Below are 25,642 nucleotides of genomic sequence, written 5' to 3'. Positions count from 1 at the left end.
AATCATGGTTCTTAAAACCAAATCAAATCAGATGGTTGGGTCAGGAAAAAACTAGGAATCGGTCATGTAATCGGGTCTGTTTCACCCTAAAACTATTGATTTGGCCAGTGGCCTGCTGACCTGAGTGATCGAATCATCAACTCAAACAATATTATTTTTAACCGTTTTTTATTTTTAGGTCAAAACAGGCCATTTATTCAAAATGAATGGTCGAATCATTTGACCCAGGAACCAATCCCTGTCCAGTCTGATTTTAAAAACCTGCAATGTGGTGTGAAGTAGGTATGAGAGGAGGATTTTGTGCGGTAATTCTTATTTCTTATAACAAAGTTAAATATTAAATGAAAATTAAAATATTATTATCTAATCCCAATGAAAAACATGACAAAATCTAATGTTTAACAACAAATATTCGACAAGCGGGGGTAAGGTAAGTTGAAGAGAAAGAAAAGTCGATGAGTGTTTCAGATAATAATCAAATCGAACAAAATAATAAAATAATAATTTGAGTGATAGCCTAGCGCACCCCAACAACAAGATGCGTGAAAGATTATCATCGAGTGCCTGAGAAGGAAGCCTGAGCCCTCACACATCCGGGTTGTTATTAATTATATCTTCCTACTACCTACTGGCTACTGCTACCCTCTCCTCGCCCACAGAATTAAACCCAAGTGAGCAGTGAACAATGGTAAGGATGTAATGTTGTTTTTTTTGGGAAATGTCTCAAACCTCCCTCACTTTATTCATGAGTACGACGGACCAGGTCCAATCCAATCCAATGGATACTTTGGTTTGGACCATTAATTCTGAACTAGTCGAGTTTAATGTATATTATAAACTGTTTAAATTGCTCAAATTGGTTTTAAATTAAATTGGATCTAACCAAAACCTGATCCATTGACACCTATACTCTTATCTTTTGTTATTGGATCAGACATTGGTTTAAGTGTAGACTATTCTAATTTAATATATCTTATTGGTCCGTCCAATCCATTTAAATTGATTTTGATTTGGACAAGGTCCAATCCAAACTTGATTCATTCACCCCTACCTCAAAGAATCCCTTGTTAGAGATATTTTATAAAAGGGCAAACAAAACAATACAAAATCAATCCTTATCTTACCATGAGTTTAGATTTCCTCCTTACAAAATTATTCTTCACACTCACCTCACAACCCTTTTAGCTGTACATCAGAAAACATCTATGTACTTGTATTTTTTATTAATGGGGAGCTGTTCTCAATTTGGAAGGAGTATAAATACAAATACATACAAAATAATACAAAAAACAAGGTTTTGCACTCTACGTATTTATTTTTGTACTCCTTCCAAACTGAACCTAAGGACCAATTTTGCAAGGAGAAAATCCAATTTCTCTTATGATCACACAATACTGTTGTGACACGTCTATTTTAATATACTTAAATTCATCATACCCTCAAATAATGGCTGTTCTACAAAAAAAAAAAAAAAAACAAAAAAAAAACAAAAACAAAATGCCGTTGCCATTGACAAATTATTGAGCATGGAAACCAATGTTTTAAAAACCGATCCGAAACCAGAATTATTCTGGCCATCGGTTTTTAGGTTGATGGTTCAACCATCTGATTTGAACGGATGGCCTGTTGAATGGGTCAAACAGATCATTCATTCGACCATCCAGATTAATGAATCATTGAATAATTCAACAGTTCTTGACAAAAAACAGATCAATGACAGTTCTAAAACATTGATGAAAAATTAAATATCTATTCATCAATATCAATGCATTTGATTTAATTGTAGGACATTTTGAGAGAGATGCTTGGCATGTCCAAGAAGAGTAAGGATTATATTAAAAAAATAGATAAGATGACTCAATTGGGTCAGGATAATTTTTGTCATTTGAAAATTACTATTTATGAGATCATTAGAAAAACGTGACAGAAAGTATATAATTTACAAAACATTGGGACATAAAGTCTATAATTTAATTTGGTTAGGCATGGATACAATAGAAAAATATGAACACACTTGGATATGTTAGGCATGAAAACAATGTATTTGATACCATTGCATTTTCTTCATAAAATGTTTTCAAGTTGATCAATACAAATTTGATGAAAAAGACAAATTGCCACACTACATAAGGAAGTCACTTCAACTAAATTTTTAATTATGAGACATGACAACTCATATATTGCTTAGGATTTTTAAATAACAACAGCTAGCAATTTGTATTGATCAACATGACAACTCATAGGTCAACCCCAAACATTTCATGAAGAAACAGCAATGGTATCAAAACAACCTAATAAATCTGAAGTTCAAACTAATATGAATACAATATAAATATATAATAAATGCATACTTTAAAACTATGTTTGATTTCAAGAAAAAGTAAGAAAACCTATACAAGATTTATAATTCCCTTTTTTTCTCTACTTTTTTCTTCAAACCAAACACAACCTAATAATTTATATGCAAAAATACATACCAATCAATAATATATTGATTATTGGAGGAATCTTGGACAAATAGATATCACACAATAACTTTACCAAAGATAAATTATTACTTATTTAGTATTCTTTATATAAATAATAATTTTTATTTCTTCAAATGTTCAATGGATTGATGGTCTTCTATGCATAGGCCATGTGACCTAACTCTTTGAATTAATTCTTCATCCTACCAACAATTTGGGACTGATGAAAAGCCATGTATGACTGACTACTTTTGGCTGTTGTTTCCATGGAGCCCACCATCTCTTTCTTCCATTCAAGTTCTTTCACATGGGTAATGCATGCAGGAACATTCATTAGTCCAAAAATTTTAATGCAGGTAAAAAATACTTCTGCTTTTCAACTTTTCAGGGCGATTGATCAACACCATAAGATTCACCTCCTATCTGGTTGGTCAATGTTTTCTCCTTAAGTATTTCTTTTAATATTTAGTTTGTCTTCCTATAGAAAAATAAATAAAAGGAAAAGCTCATAAAAATTTCTCAATAATTTGTTAAAAACTTTCCCTCAGTTTTCTGTTTCTCTTATTTTTCATCAAACCAAACATAGACTAAAAGATTACCTATTCTAGAATTTATTTTCCCTCTCTATTCTCTATTCTCTTGGCCGATATGTATCATATTGGAGCCTTTTCAATATGCCCTTATAAGGGGTGTTTTGGGTTAACAAGTGGTTCAAGGGGTATATCGGCCTTAAACCAGCCTCTCTGAACTAGTTTCGAAAAAAAAAAACAGAAAAGAAAAAAAAACATAAAAAACAGTAGCGATACAGGCTGATATACCCTACCCGCATATTGTCCTATATCAATATTTTGAACCTTGTTTGAAGATAATGATAATGACGGGATCAAATCGACCGATACTCTCATTTGAATTAGATTTTTATTTTCAAAACTTGGTGCTTTGATGAACTGATTTAACTAGTTTTGTAATAATTGCTAGGTTCTTTTATTTTATCTAATCTTTTATAAAAAGTTGTATGAATGCATTATCGTTAATGCATATATAATTGTAAGTCTTATAGAAAAACTAGGGATAAGTAGACTGCACTCCATCTCAGAATTCTGAATTAAACTGTAGACCCTACGTCAATTCAAAATTATAAATACCTCCACCTATAACACCTATACCTGCCTATGAATTGGCATCAATTCCGAGCTGACACTTACCCCCAACCATACAGTGGAGCTAGGATTTTTGAGGGTGAACTGAACAGTAAAAACCCCAAGAAATTAAAGATCGTAAATATCTATCTGACGAGCTCATGCCCATATAAGTCATATCAGGTCTCAGCTAAGGGCACTTGCCCCTTTGCATTGAAAATATCTCTAATACTTATTCTTATCATTGGGATATGTTTCAATACACATTTGAAATGTGTTGTGACTCGTCAACATGATCTCTATTTAACAAGGTTTTTAAAAACGAACCGGTCAGGGGTCCGGTTACCAGTTCAAACAGTCTGACCGTTCGACCCGAATGGCCGGTCCATTCTGACAAAAAAAAATAAAAAGTAAATAAATAATTGGAAAATGATCAAAATAGTTGAAACGGTTAACCGACCGGTTCAGCGATTTGCTGATCAAAATCAAGGATTTTGGGAGAAAAACGAAACCGGTCAAGTGACCGGTTCCCGATTTTTCCAATCCGACCATCCAATTCAATCCGGTCCAATTTTGAAAACAGTGCTATTCAAAGATCTAATTAAGGATCCATTTAAGATAAGAAGTGGCACAAAGAAAAAGAAATAATTTGTCAAAAAACCATGTGAAAAGGTGAAACATAAAATATGGATTATGAAATATGATTGATACCAAGAAAAAGCTTATATTTCAAAAAGGGTGCACATCATGAAGGAAATCAGGATTTTGGGTCCACTATTAACGTTTTATATATATGTAGTCAGTAGCCACACCCACAAACCATATTCTCTTTCGTTATCTGGTTAGGTTGTGTGGTGTTCAGATTATAGTGTGGTTGAAAGCACATGATTTAAAGCATATCTCGTTTTATAAGGTGTTCCGCGTATTTTTGTCGGCCAGGTGTTCAATATTATTGTATTGATATATCATTAGCAAAATGTAGTAATAATCCAATTATTTATCATGCTTGATTTATCCTTATTTTATACACATGATTGAAAGCATGGCTATTACTAATTGACTAATATAAGTGTAAATTTAAATATACATTTAAATTGGACAGAAGAGTTCTTGATGATGCACAATCCGGCCGATCTTAGCTGTTAATGATCTTGCTTCTGAACTGAGTGGCAGGGACCTGAAACGGAGGGAATGAAGAAGCTCCAGGGAGAACCCGGCGTAAGGGCTCCGAAGCTCAAGTTAGAGTCTTTCAAAGGCAAGATAAACCAGATAGCGCAAAAGTTAGCATACCTTGTTCTTGGGGGGGTAGGAGCCTTTTATAACCACCTCGCGCACTCACTTCCAGGCTTCTGCCAGATCGGGTATGATTATCTCTGAGCTCCTGCCAGTTCGGATGTCATTTCCTCTGGCCGGACAGAACCGCCACTGCTCCTTTTGTCAGAGCCGTCTCTGCGGCTGGTAACGACGGTGGCAGGTGGCGGTAGCAGGAGGCCGTTTGAAGTGCGGCTGTCAGGCGTCAAATCCCAAATCAATCAGGTGCGCCGCCCTTGGATACGGACGTCCTTGGTGTTAGGTACGTTTGGCCAGTCTGGTGTGACGGAAGCGAAGTGCTGGAGTGGCGAGCGAGATGTCTTGAGTTCGGTTTGGGGAGTGTTCCGAGCTGCCATGGGCCAGCTCGGGTCACGGCTTTGTGAGACTTGGGACCCGAGATAGTTCGGGCTCCTTGCAGGGAACTCGGGTTCTCAGTAGGGATATCGGGTTCATAATAAGGAGCTCGAACTCCTAGTAGGGAGCTCGGACTCCCAGGAGAGCTCGGGTTCTTGGTAGGGAGCTCGGGCTCCTAGTAGAGAATCTGGTCTGGTGGAGTTTGGGCTCAGTAGTGAGCTTGGACTTCGTTACTTTCGGTGCTCGTTTTGGGCGCTCTGCTACCCCGGATTGCTTCCTGCCACGTGTCGGGTGATTGCGAGGTCGGGCCAAATTTCCCTTCATCAATTGCCCCCCACTCCCTGCGACCAGGGTCCTGTCTTGGCGCGGGGAGTTCGTAAGGTAGCAGGAGGGTTTTGGTCCGTACTGAGGGCGATCGCTTTAATTTGATTTTCAAAAAAGGGCGCGCGTTTGGGAGACGTGATGGTAGCCGTTCGGGAGTCGTGCTGCAGATGCTTTTATTGCGAGGAGACGTGCGCCGACACCCTGTCAGTTTCGAGAAGATGCGTGCTGACGCCCCGTCCTCTGACAGGACGTGCACGACGCCTTGTCAGTTTCGGAAAGACGTGCGCTGGTCGGCTTCGGAAGACGTGCGGTTTAGCGCGGCTGTGGTCTATTGGATTGGCTTCGATCTGGGTTGTCGCTGTCCGGCCGCTGTGGATATAAATAGCGGGGGGGAGGGGGGCCAGTCCTTGCTACTGTACCTCTTGAGCTCGCGCCTAAGTTTCAGTTCGCGTCCAGGTTCTTCAGCTCACGTCCCAGGTTCCTTGCTTGTTCGAGCTTTCGTGGTCTACATCGGCTTCTTCCCGGGTGAGTGCTCTTGGAATCCCGTTCCATTCCCTGATGTCTAGTTCGGAGGGTTCAGACAGTTCAAGCGGGTCTGATGCAGGTTCTACGAACCAATTTGCGTCCCCCGGTAGTTCAAGTGAGCCCGATGTAGGTCCTGAGGAAGGGGTTGAACCTACAGGCCGAGGTGTCTCGGGTAGGTCGGCGTCCACCTCCCGTCGTGGCCGGGCTTTAGATCAGTTCGGCCCTTCGACTATGACGCCTGAGGGACTTCAATCCCTCATAGACTACTACAACTTGCCCGGGGAGCACGCCTACTTCATCCCTACGGGTAGCTTCCCTTGGGAACACGGTCCTTATGAAATCGTGATTTTCTGGGAACAGCTTGCTGCGGGGCTGCGACTGCCTTTTCATCCTCTTCTCGTCGAGGTTTTAAACCACTTTGGTGTGACGGTCGACCAGCTTCACCCGAACTCCATTAGGAATTTAGTGGGGACGATCTCCTTATTCTGTGACGAGAACTTTCCTTTGGATCTGGAGATTTTCTCCTCTATTTTAATGCTGAAAAAGCAAGCGGGTCCCCTCCTTGGGCGTTGGCGGGCATACTACCTATCTCCTCGCCCAGGCTTCAAGCTCTTACACGGACTCCCTAATAAGGTCCCGGCGTGGAAGCGGGACTATTTCGGGGTGCGAAGTGTGTTGGGGTGGCCGTTTCAGACCGGCTAGGGGATGGCCGCTCCCGACTCCGGTGTCACACTCGATAAGGAGACGGCGAAGGGCCTCCGGCAATGGGCGCGGCTTGGGCTGGAGTGTCTACGGTATCTGACGGAGGCCAAGCTTATTGCTGTTGGCCTGAGTTCGGGTAGGTTCTTCCCTTAGCGATCCTGTCTTGCTCTTCTTTTACTTGTTTTACTGATGCCGAATCTCCTTTTCGCAGGTACGATGGACTCTCAAGGGACCCGAGGTGGGCACTTGTTCCCGGGCATGAAGAGGAGAAAACGGGTTGCTAAGTGAGCTCGCGCCGAACCACCCCAGGGTGCGGAGCCCGAGGTGCCGAACTACCCGACGGAGGATCAGCCTATGGAGTTCGAGATGGTTCCTCCTATGCAGGAGCCGGCGGGGGCTCCTTACGTCGAAACTACTCACACAGGGGCTCCCGCTTACTCCGAGTCTGCCCATACGCGAGCTGGGCCGTCGGGCTCGGAGGCCCCGGGGGACTTCAGGAGTGTGCTGTCGCCTATTCACGCTCTTCAATGGAGTAAGGAGGCCATTTTTCCCGAGGAAGTCGCCTGCCGTGCCGTTACCCATGCCATGGTGGTAAGTGCTCCCTTCTTTAGAGTTCTTCGGCCTTTATCCTTCTATTCGTTCCTTTGATCCCTTGTTTCCCTTTGGTAGGTGAACTCTTCTATTCACGCCTTGGTGAACCAGGTGGAGAGGTGCTCGAGGCAGGCGCGAGCTGCCGAGGAGGCTGCTCGTGCTGCCGAGGAGGCTGCTCGTGCTGCCGAGGAGGCTGCTCGTGCTGCCGAGGAGGCTGCTCGTGCTGCCGAGGAGGCTGCTCGTGCTGCCGAGGAGGCTGCTCGTGCTGCCGAGGAGGCTGCTCGTGCTGCCGAGGAGGCTGCTCGTGCTGCCGAGGAGGCTGCTCGTGCTGCCGAGGAGGCTGCTCGTGCTGCCGAGGAGGCTGCTCGTGTTGCCGAGGAGGCTGCTCATGCTGCCGAGGAGTGGTGGTGAAGCATATGGCGGAATTGAAGCTGGACCTGCAGCATCAGGTCGAGTATCTTCAGGAGGATATCAGGGAGAGGACTCAGATCTTCTCTCAAGGCATCGAAGACGCGAAGAAAAAAGCTGTAAGTGATTATATTGCTTTGTCGGATTTCGATGATCTGATGGTGGACTCCTACAGGAGGGGTTTCAAGCTAAGCCGGTGGATGATCCAGAATACGTACCCTGAGCTCGATACCAGCGCCATATCCACTTCGCGCATTACTCAAGAGATGGCTAATGCTGCGGATGCCGAACCGAACTCCGAGGGGGAGGCAGGTCCTTCGGGTGTTGTCGAAGTGGCTTCTGATAATGATGAAGTAGCCCCTGGCTTCTAAAAGATGAAGTGGCTTTTGCTTCTCTTTTTTTTTCTTTTTTTTTTGAATGTACACTATCTGAAATGAAATGGCTTTTTGTTTAAGTGCTGGTTGTCCTGTCTTCGAGCTGCGTTTTTTGCCGAACTGACCATTTCGGTCCTTCAGTTCATTTTCTACCTAGGCTTCGGGGTACTTGCCTTGCTGGTTTATAGGTAGTATCTTCTTAAGTTGACGACGTTCCATGCTCGGGGTACTTGTTTCCCTTCTAGGGTTTCGAACTCGTATGCCCCCCCACCGAGTGCTTTCTTTACTCTGTAGGGTCCTTCCCAGTTTGGTCCAAGTTACCCTACGCCGGGTTCGGGCACCATGACCTTACGGAGAACCAGGTTGCCGATGCGGAAGTTCCTCTTTTTTACTCGCGCGTTATAATACCGAGCTACCTTTTGCTGGTAGGCCGCAGTTTGGATGTGCCCGAGGTCTCTCACTTCGTCCAGTAGGTCGAGGTTGGTGCGTAACTCGCCCTCGTTTGTCTGTTCGTCGTACGCTTCTAGTCGCAGCGTAGGCACTTCGATTTCCGCCGGGATCACCGCCTCGGTGCTGTAGGTGAGGTTAAAGGGGGCCTCTCCTGTGGCGGTTTTTTCCATGGTTCGGTGAGCCCATAGAACACTTGGTAGTTCGTCTGCCCACAAACCTTTGGCTCGGTCTAATCGTGCTTTCAGTCCGCGAAGGATGGCTCTATTCATTACTTCTGTTTGGCCATTTGCCTGCGGGTGTGCGACCGACGTGAAGTTCTGACTAATTCCCATACTTTGGCACCATTCTTGGAACTTGATATCTTTGAACTGTTTGTCGTTGTCGGAGATCAGTACCCGAGGTAGCCCGAAGCGACATACAGTTCTTCCAAAAGAAGTTCTGTATGTTTCGGGTTGTAACTATTGCCAGGGGTTCAGCTTCTATCCACTTTGTGAAGTAATCTACTGCCACCACTAGGAATTTTCTCCCGCCTGTCGCTGGTGGGAATGACCTAGGAGGTCGATGCCCCATTGGGCGAAGGGCCATGGGCTGGTGAGGTATTTGAGGTCGGCAGCGGGCTGATGGTGGATGTTGGCATGCTTCTGACACTTGTCGCATTTTCTGACGAGCTCGATTGCCTCTGTCTTCATCGTTGGCCACTAGTATCCTTGTCGAAGTGCTTTTTGGGCGAGGGCTCTGCCCCCCAGGTGTCCGACGCACAAGCCTTCATGAGTGTCGTGGAGTACCAACCTGGCTTCGGCTGGGCGCAAGCATCGCAGGTAGGGGAGCGTGTAGGATCGTTGGTACAACCGTTCGTCTATCATGACGTATTTGGCTGCCCGGCGCTGCACCCTCTTGGCTGCGTTGCGGTCCGCGGGGAGGGTTCTGTCTAGCAGGAAGCTCACGAGTGGGTCGATCCAGCTCGGCTCTGCTTCAGTGATGGGAGCAACTTCTTCTGCCCCACCGAGAATGCTGGGCCGAGGTAAGTCCTCTATGTACACGGTTCTCCTGGCATTGTGGCTCGTGCTAGCTAGTCGGGATAGGGCGTCGGCCTCAGTGTTCTCTGACCTCGGGATTTGCTTGATGAAGTGTGACTGGAAGTTGAGCAGAGCCTCCTTTACTTTTACCCAATATGCAATCATTGTGAGCTCGCGCGCTTCGTATTCGCCTGTAACTTGGTTGACCACAAGCTGGGAATCACTGCAGATAACCATGTGCTTTGCTCCAACCTTGTGCGCTAGGTTTAGCCCGGCTATCAGTGCCTCGTACTCCACCTCGTTGTTGGATGCCACGAACTCAAAGCGTAGTGCATATTCCAGCTTTGTTCCGCTCGGGCCGCGTAGCACTATTCCAGCCCCGCTGCCTTGCTGGTTCGAGGAGTCATCTACGTGAAGGATCCAGGGCTCCTCATCCCAGTTCGCGCTTGGTCTAACCAGGAGGGATGCTACACTGGCTGCTACTTCACGGGGTTCGGACTCGTTTGGCTTGGGAGCTCCGAGCTCGCCCGAACTGGGGACCTCGGGCTCGACCGGCTCAGGGGCTTCGAGGCTAAATGTGCATTCTGCGATAAAATCTGCCAAGGCTTGGGCCTTAATGGCAGTTCTTGGCTTGTACTGGAGATCGTACTTGCTGAGTTCGATGGCCCACTTCGTCAGTCGGCCGGAAACCTCGGGTTTGAGTAAAACTTGTCTCAGAGGTTTGTCGGTCAGGACGATGACAGTGTGAGCCAGGAAGTACGGGCGGAGTTTCCGTGCTGCTATCACCAGTGCGTACGCTAGCTTTTCTATCTGCGGGCACCTTGTCTCTGCTCCCTGCAAGATTTTACTAACATAATATATGGGTCGCTGGACCCGGTCTGCTTCCTACTAGTACCGAACTGACCACCTCGTCGCTAGCCGAGAGGTACAGTTCTAAGACTTCGCCTTCCTCGGGCCGAGCTAAGGTTGGCACACTGGCGAGGTAACCTTTTAGCTCGTCAAATGCGAGCTGGCAGTCTTGGGTCCACTCGAACCCTTTGCCTTTGATTTCTTTGAAGAAGGGTAGGCAGCGATCTGCCGACTTGGACATGAAGCGGCTTAGAGCGGCTATGCGGCCGTTTAGCCTCTGAACTTCTTTTACTTTTCGAGGCGGTCTCATATCTAGGATGGCTTTTATCTTGTCCGGGTTGGCCTCGATACCGTGCCGATTGACAACGTAGCCTAGGAATTTGCCCGAGGTGACGCCAAAGACACATTTGTTGGGGTTCAATTTCATGCTAAATTGACGCAGGATTTAGAAGACAGAGTCTTGACGCGGGATTTGGAAGACAGAATCTAAGTCTTGTATTAGTTCTTGTGAAAACCGTGTCTTGACGACCATGTCGTCTACATAACACTCTATCTTCGTGCCAATCAGGGGCCGAAATAGCCTATTTACAAGTCTTTGGAAGGTCACCCCGGCATTTTTTAACCCGAAGGGCATGACCTTGTAACAGTATAGACCGAACTCGGTTATGAAGCTAGTTTTTTCCTCGTCGGACTGGTCCATCCGGATTTGGTTGAAGCCTGAGTAGGCATCCAGGAAGCTTAGCAACTCATGTCCCGAGGTCGCGTCCACTAGGCGGTCGATCCTAGGAAGGGGGAAGCAGTCTTTCGGGCAAGCTCGGTTCAGGTCGGTGTATTCGATGCACATGCGCCACTTGCCGTTCGCCTTTTTCACCAGCACAGGGTTGGCCACCCAGCTCGGGTAATGGACTTCCCATATGAAGTCTGCCGCGAGGAGCTTCTCGACTTCCTCGTCGATCGCCTTCCAGCGCTCTGGGGTTAAGTTCCGTTTCTTCTGTCTAACGGGTCTGACTAAAGGGTCAGTGTTAAGTTTGTGAGTTATAAGGCCAGGGTCAATACCGGGCATATCGGCCGCGGACCATTAAAAAATATCTAAATTTCGAAGTAAAAAACTTACCAGTTCGGTCCGTAGGGGTTCTTTGACGGAAGCACCGATTTGGAGTGTGTGAGCTGGGTCCGTAGGCGAGGTTGGAATCGCGACTGTTTCCTCTGTGGGCGAGGCTCGTTCTTCGCCTTGTTCCGCGGGCCGCTTCAGATCGAGGTCGCCGGCTACCTTGGTCTTTCCCTTTAGGGCGGCAACGTAGCACTTACGGGACTCGAGCTGGTCGCCCCGCGCTACCCCCACACCGAAGTCCGTAGGGAACTTCATGGCCAAATAGTACGTGGAGACCACCGCTCGTAGGATATGCATGATTGGCCGCCCTATTATGGCATTGTATGGGGAGGGGGTCGCGACCACCAGGAAGTCGTGGTTGAGTCTGACCGCACAAGGCCACGTGCCGACTTCTACAGGTACCGTTATTTTTCCGAGGGACCTGACTTCCTCTTTGTTGAAGCCCACCAGGGGAGTGTTTGCGGGCTTTAGTTCGCCCCTCGGCAGCTGTAGCCGATCAAACGCTGATTTGAAGAGGATGTCCGCCGAGCTACCCGAATCTACGAGTACGCGTCTGACCTCGAAGTCGCTGATCCTTAGTTTAATGACAAGCGCGTCATCGTGGGGGTAGCGAACTCCTCGCGCGTCGTCTTCCGTGAAGAGGATTGGCTCTTCGGTCTTTGGCCTTTTCGGAGGGTTCTGCTCCTCGAGGACCGCTTCGCGAACTGAAGTCCGGGCCGCTGCCGATGTACACCCCGCTACCACCGAACCTCCCACAATTACATGGATGGTTCCCCGAATTGGCCTCTCTACCGGAGGCTGTCGCTGCAACGGTTCGGCAGGCCTGCTGCTAGATTCGGGGGCGTCCTTTTCGTGCTCACCTGGCCGATCCGCTTTATTGTTATTATTGTTGTGCTGTACAAAGTTTCTCAAGTATCCGCGACGGATGAGCCCCTCTATTTCGTCTCGGAGATTATTGCACTGCTCGGTACTGTGACCATGGTCCCTATGGAAACTACAATACAAATTCTTGTTTCTTTCGTTCGGATTTCCCTTTAGGCAAGGTGGCCATTTCACGTACGGGGCGTCCTTGATCCTCATTAAGATCTCGGTCCGCCTTGTGTTCAGTGGCGTGTAATCCGTCCGAACTGGTAGGGGAGCTCGAAACGACTAGTTCGATTTTGGGTCTCGGGCCGGGTTTTTTCGATCGGCTGAGTTAGAGGGCTCGCCATCCCTCTTTCTTTTCTCGTTTCCGCCCTCGGTTCATTGGTTGATTTCCTCCTCCGTCCTCATGAACTTGTCCGCGAGCTTGAGAAACTCGGCCACGGTTGCGGGCTGGTTAGCTACCATGTGCCATTTGAATTCTTTGTGCGTCACCCCTCTTTTTGCTGCCGCAAGCTGCATCACGGGGTCTAACTGCGGTATCTATAAGCATGCTTCATTGAATCATTTGATATAGCCTCGTATGGGTTCTCCTTCCCTTTGGACTACCCCAAAGATGCTTTCCTCTGCTCTAGGGCACCGTTTGCTGGTGACAAAGTGTGCAGTGAAGACCTACACGAACTGAGCCCAGCACTTTATCGACCCGGGGGCCAGGTTCCTGTACCAAGTGCGGGCTACCCCCCTGAGGGTGGTGGTGAAAGCCATGCACATGCATGATTCGCTGGCTCTGATGAGGTGCATTTGGGACTGGAAAGCGTCAACGTGGTCATTGGGGTCGAAGGACCCGTCATACTTGTCTAGAGGTGGGAGCTTGAAATCTCTGGGCAAGGGGACTGCCAGGAGTTCTGACGCGAGGGGGGAAGGAACTGAGAGAATCGGGGCAATTCCTACCTCGTCCGAGCTCGTCTCGCCTTTGCCTCTGAGCTCTGACAGGACGCGGGTGGCGGTTCGTCGACCTCGACGGCGCCTTCGCTGTTGAGTGGGCCTTGTACTGGCGCTGCAGGCCTCCGGGTTGCCGAGCTCGATGGGCCCGGAGTGTTGGTAGTTCGCTGCTGCCAGTGCGCCGAATCGGTTTTCCACGAGTGGGAACTCTGGTTTGGAGCCCCGAGGTGCCGATCTTGCGGGCGAGGTTCCCGACCCGCCTACGAGCTGCGAGGCGGGGATGACTTTTCTCTCTCTCCGGCCTGGGGACGAGGCCTGGCTGTTTGGGGGGTTTTGGGGCCTGGAGGCCTTTCCTTGGTGGGGGCGCCCATCCTACGGAGAGGCATTGACCGGCTTCGGAGCAGGGTGGCGAGGTGGAAGTAGTGGTTGGTTCGGTGGCAGTTGGGGGAACTGCTGTTGATAGTGATACTGGGAGAGGTTGTGCAGCACTTGGTGCTGATGAAGCTGGTGTTGCTGGAATTGTTGCATCTGGGCTTGCATTGCCCGCATGCACTGCATCAGGTCGTCCAACCGATTTTGGCTAGCTGCCAGGGGGACGGTGGTTGGTTCAGCGAAGGTAGTCTCAATGGGGGGAGGAAAGGGGATGTTTGTGGCAGGAAGGTTTACAAGCGCCACTGCTTGTGGCGTATTCAGATTGGGAATTCCGTCCACCGAGAGGGGGATGGTGAACTGCCCAACGCACACCATGGGAGCTTGAGGCTGTTCCCCGGTGGTGTTTGTCTCTGTGCCGCGTCCGGCGTTGCTGGAAGAGGCCATGAGTGTTGAGTTTTTCAAGGAAGAAGAAAGGGGTATGAGAGTTTGGAGGGAGGCCTTTTGATGCGTTCCCACAGACGGCGCCAATTGATGATGCACAATCCAGCCGATCTTAGCTGTCAACGATCTTGCCTCTGAACTGAGTGGCAGGGACCTGAAACGGAGGGAATGAAGAAGCTCCGGGGAGAACCCGGCGTAAGGGCTCCGAAGCTCAAGTTAGAGTCTTTCAAAGGCAAGATAAACTAGATAGCGCAAAAGTTAGCATACCTTGTTCTTGGGGGGGGGGGTAGGAGCCTTTTATAACCACCTCGCGCACTCACTTCCAGGCTTCTGCCAGATCGGGCATGATTATCTCTGAGCTCCTGCCAGTTCGGATGTCATTTCCTCTGGCCGGACAGAACCGCCACTGCTCCTTTTGTCAGAGCCATCTCTGCGGCTGGTAACGATGGTGGCAGGTGGCGGTAGCAGGAGGCCGTTTGAAGTGCGGCTATCAGGCGTCAGATCCCAAATCAGTCAGGTGCGCCGCCCTTGGATACGGACGTCCTTGGTGTTAGGTACGTTTGGCCAGTCTGGTGTGATGGAAGCGAAGTGCTGGAGTGGCGAGCGAGATGTCTTGAGTTCGGTTTGGGGAGTGTTCCGAGCTGCCATGGGCCAGCTCGGATCACGACTTTGTGAGACTTGGGACTCGAGATAGTTCGGGCTCCTTGCAGGGAGCTCGGGTTCTCAGTAGGGATATCGGGTTCTTAATAAGGAGCTCGGACTCCCAGTAGGGAGCTCGGACTCCCAGGGGAGCTCGGGTTCTTGGTAGGGAGCTCGGGCTCCTAGTAGAGAATCCGGTCTGGTGGAGTTCGGGCTCAGCAGTGAGCTTGGACTTCGTTACTTTCGGTGCTCGTTTTGGGCGCTCTACTACCCTGGATTGCTTGCTCCTGCCACGTGTCGGGTGATTGCGAGGTCGGGCCAAATTTCCCTTCATCAGTTCTTTAGATTTGCAATATAAGTGTAAATTTTTTAAACTATCCTTATGGTTTAATTAATTGATTAACTCTATTTTTATTAATTAAAAATTGACCAAGTATATCTTTACTGTTTCTACAACTGAGTAAGTGTACCCTTAACCGTTAAATATGAATTAAAAAAGGTAAAATGTCTATTATACCCCTATGTTAAATTACATTTTTATCCCTGTTTTTAACTTAACTCCCCCTCAGACAGGCTGCCATCGCTATCATCACCGACGACAGTCGCTGAAAATACTGAACGGCGGAGGTCCGGTGGAAGTCAACTCCGGTCGATGACGAACGGCGCTCGAACCACTGTGGATTTCTACCGAACGGCGGTTGTGCTCGTCTGAGAGAGCGCAACAAGCGGTGGGATCCCACCTTCTCTCACCAACAATCCTCTGTTTCGTACACTGTCCGCGCATTGTTGCAGAAGCATCAGTACCGCGAACTCTTTCCCTTTCACCAACCCGTCTTCAATCGCTTCAACCAAAACTGCAATCCCTCCTTCGACTATGGCAGTTTTGCCCTCTGGAATTGCAGCTAAGTTGCTCAGAACCACCATCGCCTTCTCCGTCAAACCGCTCCCCTACTCTGAAATCAAGTCCACCAGCGGTTTCACGGCTCCTGCATTAACGACCCTCTCTTTGTTATGTTTCATAGAACAGAGCTTGTAGAGCGTTCTTCCCTCGATTTGATCCATTCAGGAGCAAAGAGACCAATGGCGGGATCGCTCCGCAAGCACTGATTAAAACCTTGTTGTCTTCAATTAACGAGAGGCTGAGTAGAGCACATGCAACGTTGTGCTTCGACACCTCTGTACCGGTTTTCAAAATGTAGACGAGAGGCTTTATGGCTCTGGCATTTGTGATGGGGGACTTGTTCCCTTCGTGGAGAGAGAGGTTTAACAAAGCAATTACTGCATGCTCGTGTCCAGGGATCGGTACAACAAAGGAGAGGTATCAATGTTGGGATGGCGCCGGATTCACCGATCAGTGCTCGGTTTTTGGATCTATTCTTCGCCAAGAGGCACAATTTCGCTAGCTGAGAGATTGAAGACCGTCCACGCAGATATAAAAATGTAATTTTGTATAGGGGTATAATGGGTATTTTACCTTTTCTATCTATATTTAACGGTTAAAGGTACACTTAATCAATTGTCAGAAACAATAAAAGTTTAAGAAATAATAAGAATAGTTTAAGAAATTTACTATTTGAGTTTGAACATTTTAATCAATTCTTGGATCAGGACAAACAATTCTTTAAGTTTGAACATTTTAATTACTATTTGAGTAATGAGTGGTCGATGCTCATTAATTATTCTCACACCCGTTACATCAGTCTTCTTCGTGGCCCTCTCTCTCTCTCTCTCTCTCTCTCTCTCATGTTAATGTTATAATTTCTTAAATCCAAACAACTGGACAACCACAGACGTTAACAATCAATTGTTTGACATGATAAAATATGGGCCAATTTTTCAATACATGATAATAATGTGCTCTGTAAAACGCGACAAAATTTGCACACAGGGCAAAAGTGACAGTACAAAGGAGACAGTCTGGATCCATTACTTAAATATAGATGGTGTTTGAAAGTGTGAGCGTTTTTTAGGATTGATTTTAAGAAAAAATACCTATGTTTTCAAGACTCGTTTTTTACAAAAAAAAAAAAACATTTTGAAAACATAGGCAGAGTAATACTATAAAGTTTGGTAACGTGAATCTCATCATCGTTCTTCATGTATGTACTAATAGGTAAACACCGCATAGGATATACATCAATCAACCGTTGGGAGCAATAGTTCATCGATGCATGAAACACTTATGAGACATGCTCGATTTTTCAATAAACTTTTGAACCAAACATTCATATATATGAGCATTTGTTGAAATGCCTATATGGATCCAACGTGGCACCATTTTTTGAAAAATGGCCACGGTTTCAAACATCCCTATAATGGGATAAGGTGGCATTAAACAATTAGAAAACACATTTTGAGTTTCAGTTGAAGCCCTTATTTTATTTTCAACATTGCATATAAAGATAAATGTTTGAGAATAAAAACACATTCAAGGACCTCATTAACAGTTTAACTTTATGGGTCGAGATATTTATAACCAAATGGTCTAGAATTCGATTTTCGTCACCTTCATTATAATTAATTAAATTTCGATACAAGACATGGGTGGATTTGTACTTATCCGCAAAAGAAATAAGACACTATTTAATCATGTAAAGATACATCTATGAAAGAAGCAAATGTATGACACATTTTAGTTTCTGATCTGCTTCCCAGTTTTGTCTGTACCTAACCATGTGGAGCTGATTAATAACGCAATGGAGTAGTACAACGGGAACTGGTTTAATTGTCACATGTTATTGTTAGTCACAAATATTACTTATACATCCATCTCAAAATAATAAGATAAAATAAATAATTTATCAAATTCACGTGATAATTGGCTATATGTATTTGATTTTACCATAGCCTTATAGCCTTATGGTGTGCTTCCCGTCTCTTTCTATGAACAGGCATCAACCATGTAATTTAAGCATAGCCAAGAACAAGAACACATGACACAAAACCTAACAGTATTAATGCTAAAGACCCATGCACATTACTTTGTCAAGCGAGAACCCGCATTGATCCAACCCTACCGAGTTTGAATCGGGTTGGTCTCACTCAGGTTTGGGTTGATAATATCTTGTACCAAATCCAACCCGTTATCTTTAGCATTTGAAACATCGGTAAAAGTATAAGTGTACTATTTAATTTGTAGCATGGTTTTGAAAATTGGACCAAAAAATAGAACCACTTCGACCATCAGTTTCTGGGTCAAACGGTTTGGTCCAAACCCAGGTTAGATGGTTTTGGGGTCCAAAACTGAACCTGTCCGGACCCATGGCTGGTAGACCTTTTCATGGGTCAGGTCAGGTCGGGTTTAGGTCGGGTTTTCACTTGTCATTAAGGGAAATATGGTAGGCCCGAGCCTGAGCCCGGCCCGACCAATGGGCCTATAATTTGGGCCCAAGCCCAGCCCTAATAAAAAGGCCGAAACCCGAGCCTGAGCCCGAAGCCCGACCTAATAAAAAAAACAATTTTCCCTATTAGATAGTTTCTTTTTTCCTATTTAAATGAACAATGGGCCTATAAGATGGTTTTTTTCTCATTTCTTTTATATTTTAAAATACAGTTTTACATTCTTAAATAAAAAAATTTATTCAAATGGACATAATCACATTACTCACTTTAAGTCTAATATTAGGTCGGGCCGAACCAGGCTCGGACCAGGCTATTTTGACAAAACCCGAGCCCGGCTCGAATTTATTGCGGGCCAGACTTTTTGGCCCAAATTTAAGCCCACGGGCCTATAACCATGTTCAAACCCATCTGGAAACCGGGCCGGACCGGCCCATGAACAGGTCTAATGGCTGGTCCCTAAGCCAATTGGTCTGACTGTCCAATCTGGTTTGATTTTTAAAACCATAATTTGAATGGTGGGTGGAGTTGGGTTCAGGTTGCAATACCTTTGGGTTGGAAACATGTACCAATCCTGAATTGTTGACATACTTGCAAGATTAGACTGAAGTCAGTTCTTTCTAAGCTCTCAAAAATATCCCAACCATAGCGACGAAAGTAGAGAAAGCTAGGACGGGTGGCGTGGACAACTAACTGAGATGAGATTTTTCTTTTCTTTTTTAATTATTTATTTATTTATTTAAATATAAAGAAATTTATATATCAAGACCCATGATGACATGCAACAAAGGTTAATTATTTACATGCATACACAAACAAACAAAATTAAACACATGCACCTTCTCTCCATGACTCCATGTTAATTATATATGAGCTTTATTTTGTTCATTCACCAATACGTCCAACTATCTCTTGATTTAAAATAAAGAATATATTATTTTTTCATATCTAAATTAACCTTAACCCTTAAGCCTTTAGTCTCCAAAATTCTAAACCTTAACCCATGATTCCTAAGAGAGCAGCTTCAGTGCTCAAAGACCGTATCCGTTTGTACAGCTTTTTATATCCGTGTATTAGAAATATCTCTATATTTGTATTGTCTATGGTTTTTAAAACCGGACTGGACGGTCGGACTGGAAAAACCAATAACCGATCAGTCCTCCGAGTCCGGTTATACTATAAACCAGCAATTCGTTAAAAACATTGAAAAACTCAAAACTGTTGATCTGGGCGATCGAACCGTTAAACCATTTGACCCGGACAGCAGTTCACAGGTTATAATTTTTTATTTTCACTGATTTAATAAAATATAAAACAAAAAAAATAAATGACTATCATATTCCCAACCCCAAATCTTACATGCTTACGGTTAGAATGACCCCATTTTTATTCTAACCCTTCCCTCCTCTCAGCCCTCACACCCAACAGGCTACCTGCGGCGGCCACACCTATGGCGTCCAACTACGATACACAGTGACCGACGGCGATTCACAGCGACTGGCGATGGCGGTGAACTTCATCTACAGCGGCAGCGTTGATTTTGTAGCAGGTCCAGCCGTCCAGCAGTAACAGATGCGGCAGTAACAGGTCCGACGACCGATTTGTAGTGGCGGCCGGCGATTTTGCGGGGGTTTCTACTTTCTAGCAGCAGTAACAGTTGCAGGCTTGCAATAGCACTTGCAACGACAATCACCTACAACCAAGCCTGAGCCCACCGGCAGCGAGCCCACCATCACACCACCATTAGCGGCAGTGAACCAGTGAAGGACCTAAGGCCTATCTTTCTTACAATTGATAGATAAAGATAATAGAAAACGAAGCCTATTTCTCTTCAACTTGAGATATATACATAGAAAATCATATCACGATCTCATCTCCTCATTCTAGAAATTCACCCTAGTAAAAAGAAAAGGAAAATGACATTGCTCCTCTGGCCTTGTTAAGAATCATCAATTCCCCAAAAAGTTTGAACTTGTCAATCTCCTCATTCTAGAAATTCACCCTAGGTAAAATGAAAAGGAAAACGGCATTGCTCCTTTGGCCTTGTTAAGAATCATCAACTGAATTTATCAATTCCCCAAAAAGTTTGAACTTATCAATCTCCTCATTCTAGAAATTCACCCTAGGTAAAATGAAAAGGAAAATGGCATTGCTCCTCTGGCCTTGTTAAGAATCATAAACGAAGTCATCAATTCCCCAAAATCATTGATTCTGTATTTTTTCTGTTTTTATTTAATTTTGTGCTATTTTTATTATTTATAAATATATTTTTTTATTTTTAATTTATTTATAATGTCGTGGGTCGAACCTTTGACCCGGATGGTTGAACCACTTAACCAGAAAACGTTCCCCTGACCGGTTCTATTTCTGATTCATTTTTAAAAACCTTGGTATTGCCTTTTTCATAAAAAGATATTTTCAATATAAGGCTGCAAAGGATTGTATCATGTAAAGATCAAATCCCATTTCATATCCTAAGTTTTAAACTCTAAACCCTAAAACTAACATATAAAATAGTTTGACGGGACGCATTCTTCTAACCAGGCAGGAGCCAAATTCTTTAGCATTGAATGAAATATGCCTGATCCAAATCTGATGGGTTCAGATTGATTATTATCATCACTAAATTAGCATTGATTCTGATATTGAATATCATCAATAATTTAAAGTAAAAATGGTAAAAATATCATATATTATGAAGAAAATGAACCAGAATTTTGTTGATAACAGAGAAATTATCAACAAATAAAACGAATAGCGCAGGTATCTATGTCCCATTAAAAAATAACGTTCCTAAAATAATACATGGAGATGATTTGTTCCTGGATTGGGTACCTTTGTGAAGAAAAGACTATACAGAAGGCCTTGTCTGGTGTGTCTTTTTGTGCGGGTTGTTGGTTTTTAGAAACCCGTTAATTCAAATTTTGGTATTTTATTTTTGTTAGGAAAAAATTTAATCACCGAAAGTCGTAATCTCAAAAAGATACAGGAAGTCTATTTTGGATATTTTTGGGAAATTCCAAATAAAGTTTTTCGTCTTTTTTTTTCAATTCATTTTCATGTGGAAAGACATACAGATAGACACGCTTTAACCAAACTACTTTTAAACTGTTAAGATCTTGATGCAAAAATTTATATCGTCTTTTAATTGTCAGAATTTTCAAAAAGATCTTTTAAAAAAAATTGCCAAATGACCTACTAATCGGATAACACTCGACAGAAAACAAAAACAAAATAATCGAGAATCAGAATTATACCTATTCAAATCCCAAAAAAAAAAAAGAGTCATTAGGAAGTCAAAAAGAAAAAGTTTCGTTGAATATTTAATTTCCATTTTCTATCTATCATTTATCAACAAACAGACAGAGATGATGACCTCTTCGAGTCCCCTCAACATAATCCAATGTTTCACGTTTTCACAGTACTACTACAACTTTATCTCCCCAGTTCCCATGTTCAATGGAAATATTGGATGGGCCGGGCCGTGAGCCATTCATACCAATCCAGTCGATGCTGCGCTGGCCATTATAGCTGTGTTGAAGACATATATGTCCAAATCACACATCTCTATGTTGTGTGTCAATGGGTCAGTGTAAACTTTATTACTAACCCCACTTATTAGGTCTAACGTATAACACCCGATCCCTATGGGCCAATAGGCTTCAAGTCACATCACCAGCTTGGAAAAAAAAAAGAAAAAAAAAAGAAAAAGAAAGATACCGAAATAACTACTACTGACCAATGTAACTATAAATTATATATGAATAAAGAAAGCCAACGCATCAACCAATAAAAAAATCCATTATTTACATGATTTCAACATGAGGTGGATTTGAATTTGGACTTTGGTTGTGGAGGTGGTGAAAATGATTTAAGTGCTTTAATTCAACAATTTAATATAGGACCTGATGGAGTGAAATATGAAAGCAAAATTCTTATATATAAAGCCACCGACTATATATAGTTAGAACAAGGCTGAGGTACAATTCCAATTGTTTGGTTTAGCAAAATATAAATCCAGTTCCTATTTATGGTGCAATTACATTCTTTCTTTTGGGGAATAATCATTTTCTTCCCCTCCCTTAAAAATGAAAATCCCATTCCAGTCTATTCAATTCCAATTCTTATTCTCATATACCAATCTAATTCTAAGAGATTTTGTTTTCGATTCTAACTGTAAACCAAACAGACCCTGTTTAATGACTACTTGTGAAATTTAATTTTAACAATATATATATATATATATATATTAATTTATAACTTATAAATAATTTATCAATGTAACCCTTAAAATGCACCAAAAGCCACGAGCAAGTGCAATTGTGCAAACCAACCTAGTCACTGATTACCGAATTCTGTCTAACATGATTGTATGGATCTCCAGATTCTCCACGACACTCTCAGAAGTCAAGCATACAAAAGCGCACTAGGCTCTGCTTAATATTTAATTTCCACACTTCTAGAAATATTGCCTTATAATATCATCATCAGCAATGTGAGTATCGTGTCTATTCCAGATTCAATGGAAAAGGCTGGAAGCCATGATTAAAGGTTACATCTATCAACCATCAATCATCATGGTCGATGAACTGTCTTTGTTGTATAAAGCTGCTTTTGCCACTTGTTTAACTAATTTAGTGTGATCGCTTTTTATTTGTTTAATTTAATTAATACAGTACAGAAGCTTTACGTTTTTTCTTTAAATAATTAGCTCCACTTTCACTAAAAACATGGATTGAATTATCCTGGCGTAAACACTTTGTTTCCTCAAAATTAATTGCCACATCAGCAAAATTATGTACAATATTGTCACATCAGTGCCATGTAAATATTGGCGTTTATTGCAGATATATAAAGCAAAATAAAACAATTATTTAGTTTCACTGTTTATCAAATAAATGACAGAAAAATGAAATATTTTGATTTTTGTGCATGGGACATTTGCGGAAACATCAAATTCTTATTTTCTCTAATGTCTCGGTATTTCTTGAAACCAGATGCTGATGTAATACACTTTAATGGATATTCATTTCTGTGAAAAATAAAAAACATTTAAAAGTGAAGTTCAACCAAACAATAAAAATAGGAAACGTTTAAAGTGAAAAAATATAAATAAACATTTTAAATAAAAAAATACAAATAAACACCCTATTTATAAATGCCCATAAAACCAAATATATACTTGAATGTTTTTTATTTTAAACATTTCTTGGTTTTATTATTTGGTTGGACGTTATTTTAAATGTTTCTACCTCATATTAACACCCTATAAAGTATGTCACAAAAACATTTCATTTCAATAAACAATATCGCATCGGGGGAACAAAAAATTTGACGTTTATGCAAATGTCTCATGCGGCATTGATATGACAGTTTTTTCAATAATACTCACAGAACAAAACATAGTCTATATTGTTTATTTTTCTGCTGTGGCCAAATTATTTTTATTTTCAAAAGCAAAACCAACCATATTATTAAATACTCCCTAAAACTTTCATTAATGTCAAAGTGGTAGTAAGCTAAATCTCCTGCATCGAGAAGGTGCGGATTCAAGCAATAGAAGCCAGGCTTTGTGCATTGTGTCACTAATCCCATTAGGCATTAGCCCTTGTTTTTCGCATAAAACAAGGTTTCAGCAGTGTGTTTCAGTGGGTCCTATGTGCATCATCATGTCATGAATACCACTAATGGGGTCTAGCATATAGATCCTGATGGGCTAGCCCCTTGTTTTTTTTCTTTTCTTTGTTTTAGGCTGTCAAAAAGTGAAAGAAATAAAATAAATATTTCCTTCAAAAGTGATATTTAAATGGAAAATGAAACGTTTTCCTTTATAAATTTTGTATAAGTTTTCATACCTTTCCCTTCCTTTTTCTTCAAACCAATAATTTAATGTTTCTAGTTTTTCTTAAGGAAGAATGCATGCAACCAAACAATGAAAAATAACATTTTTTTTTTTCTGATATCATTCATTTTCCTTCATTTAAGTGCAGCCAAATATTCAGTTTCTCTTTTCCCCTGCTCTGAAATGACTAATATCACTCCCTTTTAGAATAATTCTTTTTTATTTTATTTTTATTAACTTTTATACTTTCTTTTCCTCTTTCAAGCAAAGAAAGTGGAAAGTGGGGCAATATATCTTCTCCAAAATGGATCCTGGAACTCCTCCTTAATCAACTTCCTTTTTTCTGCCTACACAAGCGGCTGATATTTTGCAAACTCCTATCCTTCCTAATAACATGCCTACTCTCATAGGAACTTGATCAAACATCACACAGGCAAATTCTCAAATTCAACAGCCTACAAACATCTAATACAGGAGGATACTTTACCCACTCTCACTACATGTCTTAAATCCTGTACTAAATGGATTTGGCATCTATCCTGTCCCCCAACATATCAGCTCTTTCTCTGGCGAATAGTTTTTAACTAACTACCTCACTGTGAAAACAAAAATTTTTCGCAACAACCAGGATCATCAATGTGTCTTCTGTGAAACAAACCTGGAATCACTCAGCTATCTTTTCCTTTGAATGTTCCTTTACTCAATCGGTTTTCTTTGCCTCTCCTTGGAATGTTCATTTCAATACAAATCAGCTTCTAGACTGGACAGATTGTATCATTTATTTAGCTCAGAAAAGGGATTTCAGAAATGTTCTTAATTGGAATGCAGTGGCCTTATATTACATCTAGTTTGCCAGAAATGAGAAAATTTTCAAAGATTCATTTATTTATAATGTATGGATTATAAACAAAACCAATTCCATCTATAATCGCATATCTAAGGAGTCTCAAGCCATAAATCCAATTCAAAATCCTACTCCCTAGATGGCACCTTTCTCTCTCAACTCAACACGACTGCATCATTTTACAGATGCTGGAAAGATTTCTTCATCTCTATTCTCTTATGGCATTATATGTCTAACCACACATTTTGAGTGTCTACACATTGCAGGAGGGAGAAACCAATCACTTTCAGTAGAAGAAGCGGAGCTTTTTGCTCGATAACTAAACAAATCTAATCCTCTTTTGTGCTCTGATTCACTATCAGTTATTAATGCTCTTAACAAGAAAGGAGACCTCTCTTGGCATCTTTCGGGACCTCTTTCAGAAGCTTTCAGCTTATGCTCTGATTTCAATAGTTCAAAGTTTGTATATATTAATGGGGTTTATAATGTACCTGCACATGAACTAGCCAAATGGTGCAAACATACCATCTCTCTTTTACCTCCTTTCCCTCTTTTCTTTCTCAGATAAACTCTTTTGTAACTAATTCACTTATCTAATATACATGGGTGCGCAATAAACAGTGGGCTTGTTTAAGTAGGTGATAATTAAGAACTTTAGACCCAATTCCAAGAGTGAACAGATTTTAAAACCAGTTCTAGAATTTTGAACTGTAGATTCTTGGCAACTTTACTAGGATTCC

General features: G+C 43.1%; 1 pseudogene; it reads right to left on the bottom strand.

Moving 5' to 3' along the window:
• Positions 1–15,363: 15,363 nt before the first annotated feature.
• Positions 15,364–25,430, bottom strand: LOC104600169 (U-box domain-containing protein 4-like; annotated as a pseudogene).
• Between the last annotated feature and the right edge of the window lie 212 nt (positions 25,431–25,642).

This window comes from Nelumbo nucifera, chromosome 5 (assembly GCF_055504915.1).
Source record: "Nelumbo nucifera cultivar China Antique chromosome 5, China Antique-T2T, whole genome shotgun sequence".
NCBI classification, from domain to species: domain Eukaryota; kingdom Viridiplantae; phylum Streptophyta; class Magnoliopsida; order Proteales; family Nelumbonaceae; genus Nelumbo; species Nelumbo nucifera.
The sequence above is the reverse complement of the archived record's forward strand: the minus strand, read 5'-3'. Positions and strand labels throughout refer to the sequence as shown.